The sequence below is a fragment of the Belonocnema kinseyi genome, chromosome 4 (assembly GCF_010883055.1).
Source record: "Belonocnema kinseyi isolate 2016_QV_RU_SX_M_011 chromosome 4, B_treatae_v1, whole genome shotgun sequence".
NCBI classification, from domain to species: Eukaryota; Metazoa; Arthropoda; class Insecta; order Hymenoptera; family Cynipidae; genus Belonocnema; species Belonocnema kinseyi.
This window is the reverse complement of record NC_046660.1, coordinates 57288710-57310079: the sequence shown is the minus strand read 5'-3', so window position 1 is coordinate 57310079 and position 21370 is coordinate 57288710. Positions and strand designations below refer to the sequence as shown.

General features: G+C 28.5%; 1 protein-coding gene across 3 annotated transcripts in view; it reads left to right on the top strand.

Moving 5' to 3' along the window:
* The first annotated feature begins 4111 nt into the window (after window positions 1-4111).
* Window positions 4112-21370, top strand: part of LOC117171832 — a 90299-nt gene continuing 73040 nt past the window's right edge. For 2 of the 3 annotated variants that reach the window (XM_033359466.1, XM_033359464.1), the window contains exon 1: window positions 4112-4427. The gene's annotated coding sequence lies outside the window, so the exon portion shown is untranslated. The remainder of the gene's footprint in view (window positions 4428-21370) is intronic. The other variant, XM_033359465.1, reaches the window with a different exon arrangement.

The window sequence follows — 21370 nt, the reverse complement described above, 5'->3', positions numbered from 1 at the left end:
ATTGCATCTGTTCATTTTTCCCCAAACACCCGACCAATATTTAGTCATATCTTCCAGTTGAGGGATTTCAGTGCCTTGGTAGTTATTTGGCTTTACTCAGTTCACGATAGAACCTTCTTTCATCTGTCTGAAATTTTTGATTTTGTTGCCTTCGTGCATTACTTTTCTTGTACCGCCGCAGTCTGAAAGTAAGAACATCAAGTCTCTGTCGTTGAGAATCTAAAATTACATCCAATATTGCTGGTGTTAATGTCTGGATGTGCCGAGGGTGGATGATTTTAGTAACATGGTTCATCAGCTTTCTGGTTCTATTTCCTTTTTTATATTGAGTTAATGTACCCAATTTGCACCTTACTTTGCTGACATCCATATCTAACCTGATCTTCCGTGGTGGATCTCGATCCCTTTCTGGGACAAAAACTGCATTTGCAGGCCTAGTTTTCCAGCCCAACGTTCTAACGGTTGCCACAGCTGCACAGTATAGAAGAGTTTGCACCTCCAACGCAGTTTGTGCTACGTTCAAATACATAGGTAAAACCTTGCTGTCGACATGTGCTATTAGTGCACGCAGATGATCTGTGATGTTCATTTTGGGCAGAGAATGCCTTAGTGTTGGTCCTACATATCTCAACTCTAGTATAGCATAACCAAAATTCCTTTCCAGGTGCTGTAGTTTTTCTGAGATTTCCCTATCCACATCATCGTTAGTAATATCCGGATGTGGTTCTAATGGATCCGGTGCATGATTCTCATTATCCCTAGCACCTATGCCTTCAGCATCGACCGAGTGTTCGTTATCCACATCTTCCAAGGCGGGCTCATCAATAGGAAACTGCCGTTTCACTTCCTTTTTGATAGCAGCTATTTCAACAGCCGAAAGCAGTCTGTTTACAGATATTGAGCGTTTTTGTTCTGCCAGATTCTGCTCATTTATTTTTGTGGCTAGCTCTGAGTATTTAAGTAAGAAGAGTCTATGATGTTCTCTCCTCACACTTTGCCCACATTTTTCTGGCACAAAATAAACGCGCATAACATCTCTGTTCATATGGTATGTCCATTTTCGTCACTTTTTTGGTTGCTGAACCTCTACTTCTGCCTCTGGTTGTATAAGGTCATCCTCCTCTGAAGGATATGGTGGTGTTGGATCATCAATAGGTTGAAGAACATCAATTGCTCCTGCATGACCGTTTGACGCGGCTTTCTCTAACTGATGTTCATTGCCGTCGTTTTTCCACGCCACATCAACCTGGTATTTAATCTCCATTGCTCGGTCTTCTGTAAACTTTGCAGCAAATTTTGTTCTTAAATTGTATCCTTTTTCCATGTTTGTTTCAAACTTCGCACTTTTGTAATAGAGACCCACCAATTCCTCTTTCATTGTGGTATCCCAATTGATGCAGTTCCACGGTATTTCTGTCGAGGTGGTTGGCTGCAAATAGCTTGTGCTAGCCAAAGCATCCTCAGCAGGCACAGTTGATGTTCCACTGCTTACCGTTTGTCGCAGGTGTTCCTGCCGGCCAACTGTTTGATTAGTGAGATCTGCCTGACCATCTCGCAACTCACCATCGCCACCGTTCCGCATACTGTGGCCCCCAGCTGTGGCTCCAGGGGCGCCCGAAACATCCTCAGGAAGCGACAAGTGTTTCAAAATCTTTAATATATTCTCCATTTTTCATTGATGGGTTTTGGTGTTCTACTTAGTCCCTCTCCTCTCCGTTATCAGCTTATTTGGCATGGGAAACCCTGTCAGTGTCCATACTATTGCATTGCATATTATTATTTATTGCATATTATTAATATTATTATTATTACAGAAAAAAAATTTCTGTGTTGAAATGTTGTCATAGGCTTATACTGCCCAACATGTCGAAGGCATTTTTGGTTCGAGTTGGATTTTTTATTTGATCATTTTTCACGGGGCTGTCCCGGTATATATCGCCAGTCACGGACGCATTTTTATAATGCAATCAAGTGATCTGATGAGAGCAGTCTGCCCAGACATATTGGACAAAGCCTGGTTTTACCCCATCATTGACGGACTGGGTTGCAGTCAAGTACACGATGGGGGGACCTACAGCTTAAAGGTGGGTTCCGAACCACCAGAACCTCAGTAAAGGTACATTGAAAAATTTCTAGAGGTACCGGCTCAAGGATCGAACCCCGGACCTCTGAGGTGAAGTCCGAGTGTCTAACCAACTGAGCCACCGAGGTGTACCGATTATTATTATTATTATTATTATTATTATTATTATTATTATTATTCATAGTCTATTATTATATTTTTGGTTGAAAACGTCTGTTTTGTGGTAAAACATTTTTTACTGTGGTTAAAAATATTATCGTAGTAAATTATCTTTTCTGTTGAAAATTTATATTTTCGAATTAAAAATTAATTGTTTTGATTGCAGAAAACTCATCATTTTATGTTAACAATTCAACAGTTTTTCGTAAAATTTTTTTTTCTTTTTCGACTGAAAAATCATTTTTTTTTTAGATTTGAACAATTTTGTTGAAAATTGGTCTTCTTGATTCTAAAATTTATCTTTTTAATTATGAATTTCATCTTTCGTGAGCAAAAATACAACTGTGATTGAAAATTATTCTGTTCAGGTTGAGGTTTCAACAGTTTTATAGAAAATTGTTTTTTTTTTAAAGTAATTCAACTGCTTTTAATTTGTGATTAAAACATTTTTTGGTTGAAATATCAGCTATTATATTTTTTTAAATCAAAATTCACATTGTTTGGTTCACCTAATACTTTAATTTTCTAACAAACAGTTGAATTTTAAAATAATAAAGACTAATTTTCTACCAAAAAAATTAATTCTAATCAAAAAATATAATCGTTGATATATTGACCAAAAATGCTTCAATTTTCAATTTTTTCAATTTTCACCCAAACAGTTCGACTTGTAACTTATAATTGAAAAAAAAAATTTTTAACCAAACAGTTGCATTTTTGCTAACAAATATGAAATTTTTAATTAAAAAGATGAATTTTCGAAACAAAAAGACAAATTTTCAACAAAATAGTCGAAATATTATTCAAAAAGATTTTTCAGTAAATGAAATAGTCAACCAAATAACAAATTTTTAACAGAAAAATAATTGGAATTGTTTGAATACTTTTTTCATTTTCTGTACTGATTTTGATTGAGATGGATTATCATATTTAATATTAATTTGCAATATTAAATGTCAATTCATACTTAACAATTTGTTAAAAAATTCAATTGATGAATTATTATTAAATAAAATATCTAAGGAATCGACCAAATTTGAGATTAAAACTGGAGGTTTCAATAAATTACTTTGAATAATTTTTTAGTATAAATAATTAATTAAACAACAAACTTATAAACAATATTTTTAATATTAATTAATTAAATTTAATAATGTCTGGTTAGTTTGTTAAGAAACATGTCAACAGATTGATATGAATTTTATTAAAAAATAAAGTAAAATAAATTCCTTATGATTTATAACAATCCATTCTTGTTTTTTAATGTACTATATAATTTTAACTTATTTGTACCAATTTATTTTGATAAGTCCCATTGGATTTTCCTTGTCCCAGTATTGGCTTATTTTGCGTCCCACTTAAGGATATATCCCAAAATTCTTGTTCCACAAATGAGCGATCTGACTAGCCTAACATTTATATTAATAAACTATAAAATTATTCATGTATTCTTTGTTCTAATCGATCAAATAATTTACGAGTCACTTATTATAACGTTTTTTGTACCAAAAATTCTAATTCACAATTTTTAAATTCTGTTTATATGGGTTAGCTTTTCGTAACTCTCTCAGTAATGGGCGGTTTACCTTATTATTGAAAATTGAAAAAGGGCGGGAAATTTGAATGAGGCCTAGGGCCTGAGACCTATATCCGGTTCTGCCGAGCAGCGAAGAGAAGAGAAGAGAAGAGAAGTGGCGAGAAGAGAGGAGGAGAGAAGAGACCCAACTGGTGGATCTGGCCAAGAAGGAGATATCTGAGTGAACGAGGGACCTATATAACTGTACCGCGTGTCTGGGTCAGGGGGCGGTCCGCCACGTTATAGTATACTCTGTATATCGGACAGGTGTATCCCATTCCGACTTCACGAGTTCTCGCGTACACCTTGCCGGCACGCAACTAGCTACCGCGGCCCAGACTATCCGGCGACTAGAGATTGGGCCCGACCGCGGGACTGACGTTGGGACCAGCGCGCTAGCACCTCGCCCAAGCGCGCCTAATTTCAAATTACACAAGTAATGCGAGTGCCGCGCTTAAAATCACGTTATTGTTTCTTTTTACAGACTCACCCGCACTCGCCTCTTTTCAGTTCAAACCTTTTTCACTAATTATCCCGTGATTACTGTGCGATTTAGTGTTTGTGCCATTGGGCCCACAGGACCCCACAGGTGCGATACAGACGCTGCAGGTATTTTTTACACTATTTTTTTTTAGAGGATTTTCATATTTATTTTCTGAGTTTAACGAGAGATTAGAAAAATTTGTCAGCAGGAGGAGGAATATTTTTGGGCCTGTTGATTATTGGGTCAGATTTATTTGGTATTCGGGTAAATCACTCTTATAAAAATAAAGGGATAAGTGTTTCTGTTTAATCAATTTTGTTTTGAATTTGTTACAAATTCGAAATTTGAAAAAATTGAGAGTTTTTTTTAATGCCGAAGTTTCCGAACTATAATACATATTTGTGATTTTCCTTTTTTTACTGCAGGTGGAAATTCTCGCTCTTTCAATTAATCCTAAGAAAATAAAAAAATTTTGATTTAGGACAAAATAATGGCCGCTTTTATAAAATTTTTGAAAGTCGAGTTTTTTAAAGACGCCACTTTCTACAATTTTTTGTTAATGTTAATTTGAAAAAATCAAAATTAAAAAAAATTGTAGGTTAAAATTCTTGCTTTTTAAATTAATCCTCAAAAAATTGAAATTTTTCATTCAGGACCAAATAATAGCCGTTTTTTTTTTAAATTTTCGAAAGTCAAGCTTTTTAAGAACCCCAATTTCTACAATTTTTTAATGCTGTTTTGGGAAAATCAATTTTTTGAAGTTTTTCTCGCAATTTTACATCCTCTGCGAGGAAAAAATTTTATTTGAAGAAAAAAACATTTCGAACTCAAAAAAGGTTAAGTACACCTTTTTGAGGCCGCGAAAAATTTTTTTTAATACAATTTTTTATTCTTGTAAACGATAAAAGCTATTAAAAAATATTCAATAGCGTCTTTTGTAGTTATTTTTCCTATTTTTCAAATTCGAAATTTAAAAAAAATTGTAACAATTTTAAAAATTTGGATTTAAAAAAAAAGTTGCTTTCGAGAATTTTAGAAAAATAATCGCCATTTTGACATTTTTTTAACGTTTTTCAATTTCTTTATAGAATTATTTAAAAAAGAAAGAAATTACACTTCGAATAAAAAAATCCCAAAAACCTGAACCAGGTTTTCAGATACGAAATAAAAAAAAAGTTTTGTGAATTTTTGACAATCCGCAGGTAATCTTCGAATAATTGTAAAAAATAAAAAAAATAAAATTTGTTGAAAAAACTGTAATATACTAAATCCTTTATTTTTACCACGTAACGATATATCCAAATACCAAATTATTTTGAGACCATAAATTAAACTTTTCTTGAAATTTTTTTTCAAGTTGAAATAGATTCGATCTTTTGTGTTTAAAATTTTAAAAAAATCCTAATAATCTTTTGTTAAGCTAAAATATTTTTTCGCTGTCGGTAAAGTGCCTTATTTTTTCAATATTCAAGTAAAATCTTTTTCCTTATAATCGCACAAAAGCTAATAAAATTCTGCACCTAATAAGCCCAAGTTAAAGAAAAAAATCAATTTATAAGAAAATGTTTTGAAAAATTTCAAATTTCTATGTTTTATTTGAGTACAATATAGATCAAATATATTCAATAAAAATTAGTAATATTGTAATTTTTTTTTTAATTTTGCAAATTTCAGTAAAGTTAATGTCATTATAGTGCAGGGTGATTATACTTTTTTTTGAAATTTGACTTAACGGTATTTCCCAGTTTCGAATACATGTTTGTTAAAATTATATTTAAATACTGGTTTACCCAAATTAATATATAAGAAATTTACTTTATTGTAAAAATAAAAAAAATGTACCCAGAAAGTGATTTAATTAAATCTAAGTTTGCGAAGTTATTCTCAGATATATCTAAAATGTTCAATTGATTAAATTCAAAAATGAGAGAAACTTTGCTAATGTATTAAAAAGAAGATAAATAAATTTTTCGCGAGAATATTGTTATTGAAAAATAAATATATCATTATTGTCAAGGTTTCATTTTTAATCGATTTTTTATTTCTCTAATTTTTTCAATTCAATTGAAAAATATAGATCTTTGAAAATTACTTGGCAAATTTCGATTTTGTAAAATATGTTTATTGTACGGATACATTGTTGCTTTGTCCAATTTTTCGCGCCCGAATTATTTTGTCGTGTTTGCCGTTCATTTTAGTTACAAATTTTGAATAGTTATCGAAGACTCCTTTAAAATTAATATAATTATTTAATACTCAGTTCCATATAATAAATATAATTAGTATTGTTATTAACATTATATAATTTAAAATATACTTATTAATCTAGGTAAAAAATTTGCTAATTTATTTTTAACTGGTTGAATAGCGTTCGCTGTAGATACGATTAATTACCAAAAACTGATTTTTTAAATAAAAAGTAGTAAAACTCGGAGAATTAATAAACGAATGAAAATTTCCTAAAAAGACAATAAAGAATTCCATCCAGAAGGCTTATTTATAAAAAATGCTTACCAATCGGTTAATTAGTGTAAGCTGTATATGTGTCTTGTTACAAAAATATTTACTTTTTTCATAAAAAGCACCGTAACTCAAAACATAATCGGCGAAGTCAAATTTTCTGAAAATTGGATACAGAATTTTATTCGACAGACTTAGCTCGAAAATTTTGAAACAATCATTTAATTAATTAAGGTTGTAGGCTTCTCTAGTTACTAAAAACTTGACTTTTTTTTATAAAAAACACCAAAACCTGAAAAATAATAAATTAATTAAAATTCTTTGACGAAGTTGAGTAGAATCCCATCTAAAAGACACATCCTAAAATTTTTGTACTAATCTGTCAAATAGTGTAGACTGTAGGTTTCTTTAGTTATTAAGCAATTGTTTTTTGTTATAAAAACTAATAAAACTCGAAAAATAATCAACAAACTAGAATTTTATAAAAAGCGGTTAAGAAATGTCATCTGAAAAACTAATCTCAAAATTTTCGTAACTATTGGTTAATTAATGTGGCAGTAGGTTTGTATTATTTCTGAAAAATTGATTTTTTTGTAAAAAACACTAAGACCCGAAAAATAATAAAGAAATAAAAATTCCCTGAAAAAGTGAAGTAGAATTCCACCTAACAGACGTATCCTAAAGTTTTTCTATTAATCTGCATAATAGTGTAAAGTTCGGTTCTATCTAGTTGCTAAAAAATCGTTTTTTTTTGCTATGAAAAATACTAAAACTCGAAAAATAATCAACAAATTAGAATTTAATGAAAAGTGGTTGAGAAACGTCATTCAATATACTTATCTGGAAATTTTGTAACAATAGGTTTGATATTGTAATCTGTACCTGTGATAGTTACTCAAAAATCGAGTTTTCTTCATAAAAGTACCGAAACTCGAAAAACAGTCAACGAATAAAAAAATGATAAAGAATTTCATCCAAGAGGCTTATTTTGAAATTTTAGTAATAATTCGTTAATTAATGTAGGCTTGAGATATATTGAGTTACTAAAAAATCGACTTTTATTTATAAAAAGTACTAGAACTTAAAAAATTAGCAACAAATTAAAATTGTCTAAAAAAGGGATGTAGCATCCCACCCAACAGAACTATCCTATAATTTGTGTTCTAATTAATTAAAACGCATATACTGTAGGTTTGTCTGGCTACTAAAAAATCGTTTTTTGCCATAAAAACAAATAAAATCCGAAAAATAATCAACAAATTCAAATTTTCTAAAAGTTGTATAAAGATTTCCACGCAACAGACTCTTCTCGAAATTTATTTATCAATTGGTTTAATAATGTAGGCTGCAAGTGTTTCTAGTTACTAAAAATTCGATTTTTCTTTATAAAAAGTACTAAAACTCACAAAATATTCAAAGAATCCAAATTTCCAAAAAAGAGGTTGAAAAATCCTATTCCACAGACTTATCTGAACATTTTGATAAGAATTGGTAAATTATTAAAGGGTGTAGTTTCTTATAATTAATAAAAAAACTTATTTTTGTTTTCATAAAAAGTACTAGATTTAAAAAAGTAATAAATAAATAAAAAGTTCATGAAAAATGGATAAAGAATTCTATCAGGCAGACTTATCTCGAAATTTGTGTACCAATCAGTAACTTAGTTTTCGCTGTATGTGCGTCTAAAAATTAAAAAATAAATTTTCCTTCATAAAAAGAAGTGAAATTTAAAAAATAATTAACGAATCAGAATTTCCTTTAGAGCCGATTGAAAATTCCATCGAACAGACTTATATAAAATAATTTTTTCAGTCTGACAATTAATGTAGAATATAGGTGTGTCTCGTAAAAAAAATTCTTCATGAAATGCACTAAAACTCGAAAAATAATCAGCGAAATAAAATTTCTTTAAAATTGGATAAATACTTCTATTCAACAGACTTATCTCAAATTTTTTGTGACAATAGATTAATTAGCGTAAGTTTTAGGTTTGCCTAGTTACTGAAAAAATCGATTTTTCTTCCTGAAATGCACTAGAACTTGAAAAATAATCAACAAATTAAAATTTCTTAAAAGAGGCATATAAAATTCCACCTAACAGACTTATTCTAAAATTCAGGTACTAATAGGTTGAGTAGCCTAGACATTAGGTTTGTCTAGTTAGTAAAAAAATCGATTTTTTGCTATAAAAAGTACTGAAACCTGAAAAATAATCAACGAATTTAAATTTCTTAAAAATTGGATAGAGAATTCTATCTAAAAGACTTAGCTTAAAATTTTTGTAACAATCGATTAACTACTGTAGGCTGTAGCTGTGTGTTATTGACTAAAAAACTTGATTTTTCTTCATAAAACGCACTGGAACTTGTAATACAATAAAAAAATAAAAATTTCTTATAAAAAAATTTTTAGAGTCCCACCTGATCGATTTATCTTTTAATTCTGGTACTCATAAGTTAAAAAGTCTATACTGTAGGTTTGTCTAGTTACTAAAATTCAATTTTTTGCGAATATAAAGTACTGAAACCCGAAAAATAATGACGAAATTTAAATGTCCTGAAAAGAAATAAAGAATTCGATCCAACATACTTATCTCGAAATTTTTGTAACAATCAATTAATTAATATAGGTCGTAGCTGGGCCTAGTTACTAAAAAATCGATTTTTCATCATCAAATGTACTAAAACTCGAAAAATAATTAACAAATTAAAATTTCCTGATATGCAGATGTAGAATCATACCTAAAAAACTGATCCTAGACTTATTAAACTAATCGGTTGAGTAATTTTACTATCGCGAATCCTAATTTAAAAAAAAAATGGTTAAACATTGCTCATTGCAAAATAATGATAATACTTAACAAAAAACAAAAAATTAAACAATTTATTGTTAAATAAAGTCCTTCAAATTTAAAACTTAAAATTACAAACGCGGATTAGTATTTCGACTTCACTGTCTGACTATTACGTTCCATTACTACTGAGCGCCTTGCTGAGGACCTTCCTACTTCCTATTAGTTCCCTACTACTTTCGTGACACAGAAATAATTTTTTAACCGAATTTATGGAATTAAATGATAAAAAGAGTGAGAATATGAATACAATTGTCATGCAATTTAAATATGCAAATACGATTCACCGAAGATTATTTAATGACTACCATATGAGATCGCACCTAATTATTCCTAGCTGTACAATTAAGTCACTCGCAGCATGAAGCCAAAGCTGATACCTATCTCGGCATAACGAGTGTACCATGTATTACAAAGATTCATTTTCACAGTTTAAACGCTGCACTTCCCACCGGTGTGAGAAAAATTTATCAAATTCTAGGTCACTAAAATTAATTGGTATGTCGAAAAAAATTATTATAATTTTTGCTGTGTAGTACTATTAAATGAAGTTGTGAAATCAAAGTTGGCCAATCAAAATTAAGAATAATACTTAATACATAACAATAATAATAAATTAATAAATTAATTACCAGTATTGAAAAAAATGTCGTTAATGACATCTTATCAATTAAATTGGAGAAGAAATAATTTAAAAACTATGAATTAATGAATAAAATAAAATAAAATATATAAATTAAAAACTCATAAATAATTTTTCTGAATTATCTTCTCAAATTTTAATTCTAAAACATTTTGAAAAATTATTAAATACTTGTAATCAATTAATGTTATTAATTTTTTTTTATTTCGCTTGGCCAATTTTGATTTCACAACTTCATATAGTTGTAGGACTTTGTAAAGACTATCGTAGTTATTTTGGATGGGATCTCACCACTTATTAGAAAAATTATATAAAATATAAATATTACTAATTAAATATTTTAAAAAATAAACCTTCTAAGGTGCCTGATTTTTTTTAACTTGTTACTTATTGCAAGAGTCAAAACTGGAAACGGAGACTATTCATATTGAAATTTTTATATCTGAATAGCAACAAGTTTTTGGTACGATGATAAAATATATTCAATTTTACAAACTGATGGTAATATTATGAATTATTGAAGCATAATACCATACAATTTTAATGCAAAGATGAAAATCTCGATTTTTGATTTAAAAATATACAAACTATTTTAAACAAATAGAGGTATTATAAAATCATAAAAATGTACTTAAGAATATTACCGCAGAGATAAAAGAAATTAAAAAAAAAATTTGTTAAAAAATGATACTACAAATGCCGAGTCAGCGTTTAGTGCTAATCGTTACTATAGAATTTGCTACAGACGTGAACAAAATTAAAAGTAATTTTTCTCTTTTACAAAATCCTTTTTTTTTATCCTAATGATTTTAACTGATTAAAAATATTTCAAAGTTTTCAAAACATTTCACAAATATTTCATGGATTTTAAACGGTTTCAAAATGTTTTAGAAGATTTCAAAATATTTCACAAAGATTTCCAATATTCTAAGGATTTTAAATGAATGTAAATTAATTTTACAAATAATTAAGATGATTTCAAGAATTTCAAAGATATTCAAAAAACTCAAAAGGTTTAAATAAATTTGTGATTTTAAAAGATTTTAATTATTTCAAACAAAACAAAAGCTGTCACAAACAAAGATTAAAGAAAGCTTTAATAGCTTGCATAAAGATTTCAAAACATTTAACAAAGGTTTCAACGATTTTTAATATTTTATAAATATTTTAAAACTTTCAAAGGATTTTAAAGATTTTAAACGATTACAAAATGTTTTCAAAGATTTTAAATATTTTAATGATTTTAAATAAATATAAATGATTTCAAGAATATTTCAAAGAATTCATAAGGTTTTCAGAAGATTTTAAGAATGTCAAAGACTTTAAAAAGATAAGTTCAATTAAGATCAATAAGTTTGAAATTTTTAAAATCTTTACAAATCTTTAAACAAAAATTTCAAAACGTTTCAAAAAGGTTACAAATATTTAATGATTTCAAATGAATACAAGTGATTTTACAAACCTTTCTAACACATCATAAATATTTCAAAAAATTTCAATGTTTTCAAAGATTTTACTAAAATCTTAAAAGATCTCACAAAAATGTTAAAGATTTTCAAGATTTCAAATTAATGCAAAATATTTCACAAATATGTTAAAGACTTCATACAAAATTTCATAAAGATCTCAACATCTTTCAAAACATTTCATAAATATTTCAAATATTTTAAGGATTTTAAATGAATATAAAAGATTTCACAAATATTTCCGAAGATTTCAAGAATTTCAAAGATTGTAAAAAGGGAACATACACCAGATTTCAATGATTTCCAAAAATTTCAAAAGGTTTCAATAAATTTGAGATTTTAAAGGATTTAAATTGTTTTAAACTAACGCAAAAGATTTCACAAACAAATATTAAAGAAAGATTTTATAGATTTCAAAATATTTTATAATGGTTTTAAAACTTTCAAACGATTTTAAGAATTTAAAACCTTTTCAAAATTTTTTTCGAAGATTTCAAAATATTTTATTCATTTTGAATAAATATAAAATATTCCAAAGAATTCATAAGGGTTTCGCAAATACTTCAAATATTTTCTAAAGATTTAACAATATTTCTACACATTTCACAAATATTTCAAACCATTTCATAAAGATTTGAAGGATTTCGAATATTTCATAACAATTTTCAAACTTTCAAAAGACTTCAAAGATTTTAAACGTTTTTCAAAATGTTCTAGAAGATCTGAACATATTTCAAAAAGATTTTAAATACTTCAATGATTTTAAATAAACATAAGGGATTTCACAAATATTTCAGAGAATTCAAAAGGGTTTCTGAAGATTTCGAAAAAAGTCAAAGATTTTAAAACGGGTATATTACACTAGATTTCAAAGACTTTTCAAATGTTGTAGGTATTGTAAAATTCGGAAAAATAACACTAGAAAATGATGTCCTGCATGTCTAGTAAAAATTTGGTTCCTAAAGATATAAAAAGTTGTACAGTTGTGACTTTATGAAGCTCAATTCTCTAAAAAATTCAAATAGTTTTGTATTTTCTATCTTTTAGTTTAATATAATTAACAAAATAGAACAAATATTTTCGCTTTTCTGATTTTTTTTTTGTTATTGTAGTTGGTAAAGATTTTCTAACGCAAATATTAATTTTTTTGTTATTGTACATGGCGGCGATTTGCTCCCGCAAATCCTAATTTTGTTTTTTATTGTACTTCGCAAAGATTATATGCCACAAATATTGATTTTGTTTTGTATTCATACTGTACTTGGAAGCGATTTGCTAACGAAAATCTTAATTTTTTTTGGTTTCGTTATAGTATTTGACGGCGATTCGCTACAAAAAATCCTTCTTTAAGTTTGTTTGGATATTCTATTCAGTGGCGATTTTCTACTGCAAATCTTGACTTTTATTTTTTTTTATTGTCCTTGGGGGAGATTTGCTTCGGCAAGTCTGGTTTTTTGTTTAATTGGTTTTGTTACTGTACTTGGCTGCGATTTGCCACCGCAAATCCTTATTTTATTTTGTTTTGATATTATTGTACCTGGACGGCAATTTTTCCTAAAAATCTTTATTTTAAGAATTTTTTTTATTCGACTTAGAGCGATTCGCTACCAAAAGTCTTAATTTTTTTGTTTTTGTACTTGGCGCCAGTTTGTTACCACAAATCCTGGTTTTTGTTTTGATATTCTGCTTGGCAGAGATTTTCTACCGGAAATCTTGATTTTTTATCATTGTACTTGGTGGAAAATTGCCGCCACAAGCTTTAATTATTTCTTTTATTTTAATAGGCGGCGATTTGCTACCGAAATTTTTTTTTTTTTTTTATTGTACTAAGAGAAAATTTTCTCACGCAAATATTGATTTTTTGTTTGTTTCGTTATTACATTTGGGGGTGATTTGCCACTGTAAAACTTGATTTTGTTTTGTTATCATACTTGGCGGGGGATTTCTGCTGCAAAGCTTAATATTAATTTATTTTTATATTGTATTTGGAAGCGATGAGATAGCGCAAATCTCGATTTTGTTTTGTTATTGTACTTGACGGTGATTTGATACCGCAAATTCTGATTTTGATATTTTTCGAAGTGGCGATTTACTACTGCAACTCCTGACTTTGTTTTGTTTTGTTTTGATATTCGTCTTGGCGGCGATTTTCTACCGCGAAGCTTTACGTTTGTTTATTTTGTTATTGTACTTGGAGGCGATTCACTACCTCAAATCCTTATAATGTTTTGTTTTTGATATTGTACTTAGCGGCGATTTGCTACTGAAAATCTTAATTTAGTTTTGTTTTGTTATTCTACTTGGAGTGATTTGCTATCGCAAATCATGATTTTTTGTTATTGTACTTGCTGGAGATTGGCTACCGCTAATCATGATTTTTTTTTTAATTTTACTTGGCGGGAATTTTCTGCCCTAAAAACTAATTTTTGGTTTTGATATTGTACTTAGAGGGTGATAATCTCCCGCAAATCATGTTTTTTGTTATTACCCCAGGTGACGATTTTCTGCTAAAAATTTTAATTTTTTTATTGTACTTGCCAAAGATTTTCTGTCACGAATCTTGATTTTGTTTTCTTTTCATATTGAACTTGGGAGCGATTTGCTACCGCAAATCTTGATTTTTTTTTATAGTACTTGACAGCGATTTTCTACCAAAAATCCTGATTTGGTTTTGTTTGGATATTCTGTTCAGCAGTGATTTGCTACTGCAAATCCTGATCCAGTTGTTTTAATATTTGACTTATTGGCGATTTTCTGCCGCAAATCTGTACTTTTACTTGTTTTGTTATTGTCTTTGGGTGAGATTCGCTTTCGCAAATTTGGACTTTTGTTTGATTTGTGTTTGTACTTGGCGGCGATTTACTAACGCAAATCCTTTTTTTCTTGTGTTATTGTAATTGACGGTGATTTGCGACTGCAAATCCTCTTTTTGATTTATTTTGATATTTTTCTTAGTGGTTATTTGCTAACGAGAATTTTTATTTGTTTTTATATTCTTCTAAGTGGCGATTTGCTACCGTAAATCCTAAATTTGTTTTGTTTTGTTTTGATATTCGTCTTGGCGGCGATTTGCCACCGCAAATCTTTACTTTTGTTTGTTTTATTATTCTACTTGGCGGTGATTTTCTGCTGAAAATCTTGATTTTGTTTTGTTATTCTACATGAATCGATTCGTTATCGCAAATCTTGATTTTTTTGTTACTTTACTTGGTGGGAATTGGCTTTTGCAAATCATAATTTTGTTTTCTGTTTTCATTGTGCTTGATGGCGTTTTACTATCGCAAATCCTGATTTTATTTTGATTTTCTACTTGGCGAAAATTTGCTACTGCAACTCTTAATTTTTTATTATTGTTGTTGGGGGTGATTTGCTATCGCAAATCTCGATTTTTTTTGTTACTGTGCTTAGCGGCGATTTTATGTCGCAAATCTTGGTTTTTTAAATTGTACTTTGCGGAAATTGGCTGCCGCAAATCCTGATTTTTTTGTTTTGTTATTGTACTTGCAGGGTGATCTTCTCCCGCAAATCATGTTTTTTGTTATTGCACTGAGTGAAGATTTGCTGCCACAAATCTTAATTTTCTATTTTACTTGGTGGCGATTTTCTACAACAAATATCAATTATTTGTTTGTTTTTATTGTGCAGCGAAGATTTTCTATTGAAAATCTTGTTTTTTTTTTATTGAATTTGGCGGCGATTTCATTGTATTTAACAAGTAGTTGAAAAAATGGGATGAATGTAAAAGTACCACTTGAAAGAAAAAAAGTTTGGGTCACGCAAATATGTGTGCTGAATATTTAAATAGCAAATTTTAACCGAAAGGAAGATCAGTAATAAAGAGTACCGCTAAGGCAAATATTAATCTAAAAAAATATGTCAAGATCTACAGAAGAGGTATTTTTGTTCAATACGAGGAAAGTTGGTCGGAAGCATTTACAGATTTTTAAATAGCTCCTCGTGAGAATAAGTTAGCAAGCTACTTTAAATTCTTAATGGATCAAAAGTGTTCTACATTGTATATAAAGTGTCTACTCATATTCATTTAAAAACTTCAATTTATTCACCGTTACAACTATTAACACTATTATTATTTAATTTGTTTATTTTATAAATAAAAATAAATATATTTGAATCATATAGAAAGGTAAACAAATAATACAAAAATAAAATAATAAATAAGCGTTAAGTGGAATAATTTTGCATGCCTTAATTTCTCCGTATTTCAGTTAATAAAAAATAACCATTGTAAATAAAACTAAATGAAAAGTGATTTGATCTGCATTGAAGATGATTAACTAACAAATCGAAATTAAATTAATATGTTTATGTTTACCTGATTTTTTAAATTTTGTGTGAATTCAAATGAATTTGAATGCACTAAAGTGACTTAAATTTAACTCAACGGTATTTAAGTAAATTTGAATTAATTAAATTGAATTCAAGCCAATGCCAATGAATTCAAGTAAATTCCACTGACTTTCAGTAAATTGTATACTTCAGTAAAAACGTGAAAGTTCACTTATAGTTATGTACAATTAAGTTTTGATTTTATTTAAGATAACCTTGAATATTTTGAATTTACTTTGAATCAAAATTTGAATCACCTTGAATCCCTTTGAATTCCCTGCGCCTTATGTACATTTTGTTTAATTTTCTTGAAATTTAGTTTTAATTTAGAATAATCCAGCTAAATGCAATTGAATTTAACTAAATTTTTTGCATTTCATTCCGTTCTTTTTAATTTTATTTAAATTCATTGTTATCCCTGATTCTCTACTAAAGGAAAAATTTTTTTATCTTGCTTGGTTTACGAAAAAAACCGAAATTTCAAATTTCTGTTGATAAAAAAGCTTTTCACTTCAAGGTTTTTCACTTCAAACTATCCACTTTAAAATGAAGCCATTTTTAAAATTATTTATATAATCAACGAAAAAAACCCAATATTTTTTGCTGTGAATTTTGAAGGTGAAATCTAAGCGTGCCTTAGAAAAAATGATTTAAGTTAAAACTTTTTATTTAACTATACTGATATATTATTTAAATAAATTTTAATTGCATTAAAATTATTTAGGTTAATATTTGTTTACAGAAATAAGAAATAAAATATAATAATGAGAAATAATTTAAAAATAAAACCCTATCTAAGAAGATAATAAACAATACAGAAAAAAATAAAATCAGATTTTAATCATTAAAATTTATTAAAAATTGAATTTTTTATACAAAATCAAAAGTAAAAAACATAAATTCATACCAAATTTTTTTAATAAACAATTTTAAACTGAAGCGATTTTCTTTTAAATGGCGAATCAATATCTTCTTTAAAATTTTCAGTGATTAATATTGGGTTTATTTTCGTCAATTTTATAAATCATTATGAAGATTAGATAAAAGTGGACCAAAAAAAATAAAAGACTAAATTTGAAGCAGCTTTAAAAAGAAATTTACATAGAAAAATATAATGTTGTTTATAAATCGACAATCTCATTAAAAAAACTTCTTATAAGACAATGGGCTCAAACATGTCTTTCAGTCAAAAATGGGCTTAATTTAAGTTAATACAAAAATTATTTTCGAACTAAAGTAATTAAATCTAGTTTTAATATGGAAATTTGGCTTTATTTAAGTTTCAACAAAATAAAATTTTAACGCAAGTAAGATTTTTTGTGTGTATTATTAATATTTTCTTAATGATCATTAAAAAGAATCGTCTTCTATTCCCTTTTCCCCTTTTTTTCAAGGATTTCTGTATTTACGACTTTTTAAAAGAAACTTCCCCTTTTTCGCTTTTTAGTTTTTTTCTTCTTTCTAGTTTAAAAATTTATCTCTTAATAGAATTCTTTGTAATTAAAAAGTCCAATATTATATTTTTGGTTAATAATTCATCCATGTTGTTGAAAACTGAAACTGAAAATTGAATTCACAGTTAAAATTTTTTTTATTTTGTTCTAAAAATGTATCTCTTTTTGTTAAAAACTTGAACTTAACTATTTCTCGCTTAAAATTTAAATCTTTTTTATTGGTTAAAGTATTAACTACCTGATTAAAGCTTGCATTATTTTTATCAGAATTAACTTTTTTTTATGAAAATTTATCCTATGGGTTAATAATTCGTTGTTATTTTGGCTTAAAATTATTTTTAATAATCTGCAAATTGATTTATTTTATTTTTGGTTAATCATTGATTCTTTTTAGTTGAAAATTAAATTATTTGGTTGTAAATTCGCATTTTTGGAATGAAAATCGAACCTTTTTGTTAGAAATTTAATCTTTTTTGAGTGAAAATGAAACCATTTTTTGTGAGAAAAATGATTGGTTCCTAGTATCAATTTCCAGCCTAAAATCTAACTTTTTTGTGAAAAAGACGTCTTCTAGGTTGAAAATTCCACTCTTTGGTTGAAAATTAGTTGTTGTTTTTTCTCGAAAATCAATATTTTCAACTGAAATTTCATCAATGCACAATTTTTTTTCGACTTAAAGTATCATTTTTTAGCTTGAAAATCCAACTGTTTGGTAAAAAGGTAAAATTTTAAGTTATAAATTCAAAAATTCAACTCTTTGGTTAAAAATTAGTTTTCTTTTTATCACAATCAATATCTCGAACCGAAATTTTATTCGTTTCTTTTTTTGTTGAAAATAGATATTTTTTTAGTTAAAAATTCAACTATTGGGTTAAAATTTCATCTTTTTGGGTTGAAAATGGAACCATATTGGTAGAAATTTCATTCTATTTGGTTGAAACCTCAACTATTTGGTTTAAAATTAATCTATTTTGGTCGATTAATCACATATTTTGTTAAAAATTTATTTGTTGGGTTTCTAAATTTATCTATTTCGTGAAAAAATGGTTTTAGTTTTATTTTTCTTGCAAATAAATTCTTTCAACTGAATTTTCATCAGTTTCCAAATTCTTTTCCGTTGAAAGTATCAATTTCCAGCTTGAAAATCCAACTTTTCTGTAAAAATAAAAACTCATTTTCTTAGCTTCAAAATTGAACAATTTTACTCGTTGGTTAAAAATTATTTTTCTTTATGTTAAAAATCAATATTTTAGCTAAAATCTTATGTGTCCTACTTTGATTTCAAAATGGATATTTTTTTATTTAAAAATTCCACCACTTAGTTGAAAATTCATGCATTTTGTTAAATATTTAACAGGCTTGGTAGAAAATTAATCCTCTATGTTAAAAATTATTCTTCTTCCGTTGAAACCTCAACTATTTTAATAAAAAAATTAAAATATTTAATTGATAACTTAATTGTTATGTAGAAAAATTTGTATTTAGCTTAAAATTTCAACAATTTTCTAAAAGTTCCACTACAGTTGGTGGTAAAAACTGTCTTGGTGAAAATTCAACTATTTGGTTGAAAATTCATCTCTCTTCGTTAAGATTTAATTTTGTGTTGATTTTATCTTTTCTGGTGCAAAAGTCTTTTTTTTAATTTCGCAATTTATCTTTAGAGCTCAACTCTTTTCTTGATAATGTCTCCATTTGTGTTGAGAATTCACCTCTATTGATAGAAACTTTATGCTTTTTTGTTGAAAAGTCAACTAGTTTGCTGAAATTAAAAAAAACAGACTTTACATATACATACCCAGTGGACACAAAATTTGGCGACGTCTTTACAACATCGTTACGACATCTTTACGACAACTTTACGATATCCAATGCCCATGTCGTTAAAGTGTTTTCACGATATCGTAAACACGTCGTATGATCTGCGATGTCTTTACGATATCGCAAAGACATCCAAACGACACGGAAATAGAATGTCGTAAAAATGTCGTAACGATGTTGTAAACACGTCGCCAAATTGTGTGCCCACTGCGAAGTGTGGTATCAGAATTCGTTTTATCAAATAGAATCCACACCCCTATTTTCTTGAGAAATGTCTAGTTATTTTTCCTGTTTTGAAATCGTTTTGGTCTGTGAGGTCTGAAAATGAAGTGGCACTAACAGTAAAGAGTAATGAATGAAATTAGAATTACTGAAGCACTTGTTAGGTAAACAGTAGTCTCAATGTGGTTTAATCAATTATTTCCGTTCGCATTTCTTGCCAGCTTACGTCTGCACCTGCTCGCGTGCTGTCCTGCTGATGCGGTTGCGTTATGCCATGTAACCACGTGGTGGCCGGTTTCCAGTCCGACATAGCCGGTTAATCCAGTCTCATTGCAGACAGATTCATGGAATACAGCGGTCTCTGCTGCCAACCGACTTACGGATCTTGCCATCAATCGCGATCTATCGAATTCAGCCTTTGTCGATCCACAATCGACATTCTGGATTTCATCTTCATCAAACCTTCATCATCTTCCTTTCCCCTCAAAGAAAATTCAAAGTAATTCTATCGAAAGAACGAGAAGACTTGGGAACCAATGAGATTTAATATTTTGAAAAAATTTCTGTCGGTTCTGCTAAAATGTCTTTATTAGGCGACTAATATCAAACAACCATTATTACCTTCCTTATTTCCAAAAAAATGTTGAACTAAATTCACCATAAGATAGAGAAGACTTGGGGATCAATAAGATTTAATATTTTGAATAAATTTTGTTAAAAATGTCCTTATTAGGTGACTAAGGTGAAAAATAACTGAATTATTTGCTGTCCATGTTCATCCACCAATCATCATCTTCCTTCCTTCCAAAGAAATTTGTAACTAATTCTATTCAAAGAACGAAAAGACTTGGGAACCAGTATCAACCTTCCATCATGTTCCTTACTTCCAAAGAGATTTTAAACTAATTCCATCAAAAGAACGATAAAAAGCCTTGGGAATCAATAAGATTTAATATTTAAAACAATTTTGTCTGGGTTTTATTAAAATGTCCTTATCAGGCGACTAAGGTGACCAACAAGTGAATTATACTCTATAAGTTTTCATCAAACATCCATTATCTTCCTTCTCCCCAAAGAAATTTTGAACTGATTCCTTAAAAAGAAAGAGAAGAATTGGAGATCAATAAGATTTCATGTTTTGGACAAATTTTTCTGGTTTTGCTACAATGTCCTTATCAGGTGACTAAGGTGACCAACAAGTGAATTATACTTTATCAGTATTCCTTAAACATCTATTGTCATTCTTCCTTTCAAGGATATTCCAAATTAATTTCATCAAAAGGATCAGAACTTTTGGGAATCAATAAGATTTCATGTTTTGAAGAAACGTTTATAAAAATGTCCTTATTAGGTGACTAAGGTGACCAACAAGTGAATTATTTGCTGTCCATGTTCATCCACCATTCATCATCTTCATTCATTCTAAAGAAATTTCGAACTAATTCTATCAAAAGAACGAGAAGATTTGGGAGCCAATAAGATTTAATATTTTAAACAAATTTTTCTGGGTTTTATTAAAATGTCCTTATCAGGCGACTAAAGTGACCAACAAGTGAATTATACTCTATAAGTTTTCATCAAACACCCATTATCTTCCTTCTCTTCAAAGAAATTTTGAACTGATTCCTTCAAAATAAAGAGAAAAATTGGAGATCAATAAGATTTCATGTTTTGGACAAATTTTGCTGGTTTTGCTACAATGTCCTTATCAGGTGACTAAGGTGACCAACAAGTGAATTACACTTTATCAGTATTCCTTAAATATCTATTGTCATTCTTCCTTTCAAGGATATTCCAAATTAATTTC